Below are 6000 nucleotides of genomic sequence, written 5' to 3' on the forward strand. Positions count from 1 at the left end.
TGGGTGTTGATTGTGGCTCCAAGTGAAATGAAATCCTTGACAACCTCAATCTTTTCTCCTTTTATCATGATGTTGCTTGTTGGTCTAGTTGTGAGGATTTTTGTTTTCTTTATGTTGAGGTGTAATCCATACTGAAGGCTGTAGTCTTTGATCTTCATCGTTGAGTGCTTCAAGTCCTCTTTGCTTTCAGCAAGCAGGGTTGTGTCATCTGCATATGGCAGGTTGCTAATGATTCTCCCTCCAATCCTGATGCCACATTCTTCTTCATATAATTCAGCTTCTCGGATTATTTGCTCAGCACATAGATGAGGATATAGTATGGTGAGAGGATATAACCCTGACACACACTTCTCCTGATTTTAAACCACACAGTATCCCCTTGTTCTATTTGAACCCCTCTTGGCCCACGTACAGATTCCTCTTGAGCACAATTGAATGTTCTGGAATTTCCATTCTTTGCAATATTATCTATAATTTGTTATGAGCCGCACAGTCGAACGCCTTTGTATAGTCAATAAAACACAGGTAAACATCTTTTTGGTATTCTCTGCTTTCAATCAGTATACATCTGACGTCAGCGGTGATATACCTCATCCTATATCCTAACCTGAATCCCGTCTAAATTTCTTGCAGTTCCCTGTCAGTATACTGCTGCAATTGTTTTTGAATTATCTTCAGCAAAATTTTACTTGTGTGTGATTGTTGTTGTTGTTAGGTGCCGTCGAGTTGGTTTGATTCATAGTGTGTGATAGTAATATTTTTATATAATTTCCACATCCTGTTGGACTACCTTTCTTTGGAATGGGCACAAATATGAATCTATTCTAGTTGGTTGGCAGGTAGTTGTCTTCCAAATTTCTTGGCATAAATGAGTGAGCACTTCCAGTGTTGCATCCGTTTGCTGAAACATCTCAGTTGGTATTCCATCAATTCCTGGAGCCTTGTTTATATAGTCAATATCTTCAGTGCATCTTGGACTTCTTCCTTCAGCATCATTGGTTCTTGATTGTGTGCTACCTCGTGAAATGGTTGAACATTGACCAACACTTTTTGGCGTAGTGACTCTGTGTATTCCGTCCATCTTCTTTTGATGCTTCCTGTGTCTTTCGATCTTTTGCTCATAGAGTCTTTCAATATTGCAACTTGAAACTTGAATTTTTTCTTCAGCTCTTTCAGCTTGAGGAAAGCCAAGCATGTTTTTCCCTTTTTGTTTTCTAACTCCAAGTCTTTGCACATTTCATTATAATACTTTGTCTTCTTTAGCTTCCTTTTGAAATCTTCTGTTTAGCACTTTTACTTCATCATTTCTTCCATTTGCTTTAGCTACTCCATGTTCACGAGCAAGTTCGAGAGTGTCTTTTGACATCCATTTTGGTCTTTTCTCTCTTTCCTATTTTTTAAATAATCTTCTGCTTTCTTCATGTATGATATCCTGGATGTCATTCCATAACTCATTTGGACTTCGGTCATTAGTATTCAATCTGTCAAATCTAAAAAAAATTCTTGAGATGGACTCTAAATTCAGGTGGGATATACTCAAGGTCTTATTTTGGCTCTCGTGGACTTGTTTTAATTTTCTGCAGCTTCAATTTGAACTTGCATATGAGCAATTGATGGTCTGTTCCACAGCCTGCCCCTGGGCTTTTTCTGACAGACATTATTGAGCTGCTTCTTCTTTTTTTTTTAATAATTTTTATTGTGCTTTAAGTGAAAGTTTACAAATCAAGTCAGTCTCTCACACAAAAACCCATATACACATTGCTACACACTCCCAGTTACTCTCCCCCAATGAGACAGCCGCTCTCTCCCTCCACTCTCTCTTTTCATGTCCATTTCACCAGCTTCTAACCCCCTCCACCCTCTCATCTCCTCTCCAGGCAGGAGATGCCAACATAGTCTCAAGTGTCCACCTGATCCAAGAAGCTCACTCCTCACCAGCATCCCTCTCCAACCCACTGTCCAGTCCAACCCATGTCTGATGAGTTGGCTTCAGGAATGGTTCCTGTCCTGGGCCAACAGAAGGTCTGGGGGTCATGACCACCAGGGTCCTTCCAGTCTCAGTCAGACCTTTAAGTCTGGTCTTAAGAGAATTTCGGGTCTGCATCCCACTGCTCTCCTCCTGCCTCAGGGGTTCTCTGTTATGTTCCCTGTCAGGCCAGTCATTGGTTGTAGTGGGGCACCATCTAGTTCTTCTGGTCTCAGGATGGTGTAGTCTCTGGTTCACGTGGCTGTCTCTGGGCTCATAATCGCCTTGTGTCCTTGGTGTTCTTCATTCTCCTTTGATCCGGGTGGTTTGAAACCAATTGATGCATCTTAGATGGCTGCTTGCTAGTGTTTAAGACCCCAGATGCCACTCTTCAAAGTGGGATGCAGAATGTTTTCTTAATAGATTTGATTATGCCAATTGACTTAGATGTCCCCTATTATTGAGCTTCTTCATTGTCTCTTTCCTCAGATGCAGTCTATTTGATTCCTGTGTATTCCATCCACTGAGGTCTACATGTATAGTCTTCATTTATGTTGTTGAAAAAAGGTATTTGCATGAATAAGTCATTGGTCCTGCAAAATTTTATCATGGGATCTACAGTATCATTTCTATCACCAAGGCTGTATTTTCCAACTATTGATTCTTCTTCTTTTCCAACTTTCGCATTCCAATCACCAATAATTATCACGTAGAGATTTAATAATTCTCGTGTTCATTTATTGGTGTTTCGATGTAGGATGGTTTAATTATTAGAAAGTAATTCCTCATGCTGAGTCAAAATATGTCTCCTTATAATTCATCCCCAGATTTCCTGGCTTTGCCTTCTGTCCAGACTGTCTAGCCTCCTCCACCTATCATTGTAAGTCTTCTCTTCTCCAAAATACACATTCCCAGTGTCTCTGACCATTCTTCAAAGGACTTGGTTTCTGTGCCCCTTGTCAGCTTGTTCTTTGACCTCTGGTTGATTTCTGGTTAATGGTCCAGATACTCTCTGACTAGGACAAAATATAGGAAGATATTTGTTTCCTTGGTTAAGAATCCATACTTACACAGCTGCAATTAAAAGTTTTTCCTGTGGGCTCACACTTTACTTGAAAACTTGCCTCATGGATTTCATTTTGGTGGTTTAGTCCATCATTTCAGCTTATAAATGGAAACTTTTGAAATCTAGATTCAGCCATCTGGTGAGATGATGACAACTTTGATAAGCTTGCTATCTTTGGGTTTGCTCAAGTCCTGATAGAGAATATCGACAGGTTAAAGCCAAAACAGAGCCTTGCTTCATACCATTAGAGACCTACTATTCTCAAAGGTTAGGGAGGACTTAATGGAGAAGTAGGACATGAGCTGGACATTGAGGGTTTCGTGGGATTTGGAGAAAGGAAGGCATGATGTGCTTGGAGGGGTGGGTGCTTGAAAGGGGGCATGGGAGATGATAAGGAATTACATGGTGTCTGGTACATGGTAGGCACTCACTATGTGGTGGGTGAGGTTATGGTAATGGGGAGGAGGAGGCAGGAGGAGGTTGAAATGTGCACTGGACACGGTAGGAATTGTTCTTGTGGCCTTGTCACCTATTCTCTCTGAGGTCGTCCATTTCCCTTGATGTGTTGCAGTTCTGGAAGAGGGTTTGGGGGGAAGCTCAGGATTACTTCTCAGACATGGCAGCAGGCTATGGCCAGTGGTTTGAGCCACCCCAAAAGCCATGATGGTATGGGAAAATGAGACAGTCTACCTGTTTTGTCACTGGCAATCTGGACCTTATGGAGCTGAGGCACTTGCGTCTGTTACCTGGACTCTTCTCTAATCCCTTGGCTTCCTGGTGCTTCTTGTTCTGTGGGACCATTCAGAGATCCTTTCCTGTCTCTCCAGATGCTGGGATATACTATGTGTTCCCAGGGACCACTTATCTCACCACTGACCTCTGATGGTCAACTCAGTTTACCCTGAATGAGTAAATACCTCCTGACTATGACTTCCAATGCTGCCTCAGAGACTAACTGCTTCTGGTGGGGAAGATGATCTTATGGTCTTCAAACCCAAAAGCCAGATTCACTCCCCAGATTGTGATTCTTTGACTTTAAATATGAGATGGCAGGGGTCCCACCTGTGGGTGACAGTCATATGTGTGGGATCCTTCCAGGTGAGGCATCTCAAGTTTTATTTCAATTTGCAACTTGTTTATATCTCTTCTATGTGTTTTTTTTTTTTTTTTTATGTGGGGAATTGCATCCCAATTCCTACCCTATGGGCAGCCTAACCAAGGCTGGATTGTTTTCCAGGCTTGTCATCAAAATGACCACTGGTGGCTCTGTCAAGAGTGGTCTGTGTCTATTAAGGTGTGGATGGCTGTTTAGCATCAGTTCATGTGGAGTTTTCTCAGTAATTATACCTCCCACCTCATGGATTATATTAAATTTTCATTGATTCCAGTTATTAGATATAATCACTTCCCACATTCTACAGGAAAACTCAGATGTTCCACAGAGGCTTGGGGTGGTGCTACAGGGCCCAGTTAGGGGCTTCCACCTATTCCTTTTATTAACCTAGGACCTCTCTCCCTCTGGCCTGTGCAGGGACCTTGTTCTCTTCTTTCTCTTGGTCTTTCCAAGAGTTCAGAATAGAGGGCTCCACAGGTCCCTACCTAGCTAGTCAGCCCGAGGACTAGGCATTCCTCTAGGTGCCCATGGAGAATAACGCTATTTGCATAGCGTTTACCCATCTATAAAACTCTATGAATCTTTAAATTTGATTTTAATTAATCTTCATATTTATCTTAATGTTCAAATTTAACTTTATTCCTCAAGACACTAAAGGAGGTGGCAGCATCATTCCTGGCTGTATTTTTTTGGATGGGAAAACTGAGTCTCAGTTCTTGCTCATGATTAATTGAGCACCTTTTGGGAGAATAAATCCTTGACAACTTCAATATCCTTTCTATTCATTGTGTTGTTGTTTATTGGTCTGAATGTGAGGATTTTCATTTTCTTCACATTCAGGTATAATCCATAACAAAGGCTGTAGTCTCTGACCTTCATCAGTGATTGCTTCAAGTCATCTTTGCTTTTGGCTAGCAAGGTTGAGTCATCTGCATATGGCAGGTTGTTGATGAGTCTTCCCTCAATTCTGATGCTGTGTTCTTCTTCGTAGAGTCCAGTTCTCCCATTATTTGTTCAGCCAACTCGGTGGCAACTAACAACAACAACCATTGACAGAGTCAGGCTTTGAAGCCAGCCCTGTAGGGCACCAAATCTGAGGCTCTCTCCACAAGACCACACGACATTACCCAAGAGACCCAGTTTTGCAGAGGACAGGTGGTTGCCTGGCTATGTAAGGGGGAAACCATGCCTTAGCCCTTATATAAGAAGGGCTGTTTATCGGGTACTTACTAAGTGCCATGAACTATGCTAAGTTCTTCACACACAGCATTTCCTTTCATCCTCTGAACGATCTCTAGGTGTTAAGTATTTTTATCACCTAGACAGATGTGGAAACTGAGCTTCAGGCAGTAGTGGGAAGCAGTTGTGAATGTTGATAGCTCACTCAGGCACCAAGGACCCAAAAGCACAATACAAATCAACACAGGAAGTGGGGTGGTAAAGGTTCTCACTGCTGGAAGCCAGCACCCACGCACAGCTCAGCGCCTCTCTCATTAGGTAACAGGTAGGAGTCCTGAGGGAGGAAATAGGCTGCAGGTGCTGGGTAGGCGCATCAAGGTTACCGCAAGGTTACAGGGCCATGAGAGTGCTGGAAACCTCAGCCTGGGGGTGGCTGTCTGGCCAGGGTTGGTGAGTGAGTCAGGTGTTTGGACTAGTGTTTGCCTACTGAGTACTGAGCCGAGCACCAGCAGGATGGGAAAAAGCGGACGACCAGGGAGGAGAGATTCAGGGTCTGCCCCGGGAGAACTGTGTCTAACAGAGAAGACAGAACAGACACAACTTAAGGACATTTTCAAAGCAATATACAAAAATGTACTACGTAGACAAAAACAGTGTGGCCCGAGTCCAGTCGTG

Source organism: Loxodonta africana, chromosome 15 (assembly GCF_030014295.1).
Source record: "Loxodonta africana isolate mLoxAfr1 chromosome 15, mLoxAfr1.hap2, whole genome shotgun sequence".
In the NCBI taxonomy this organism is placed as follows: domain Eukaryota; kingdom Metazoa; phylum Chordata; class Mammalia; order Proboscidea; family Elephantidae; genus Loxodonta; species Loxodonta africana.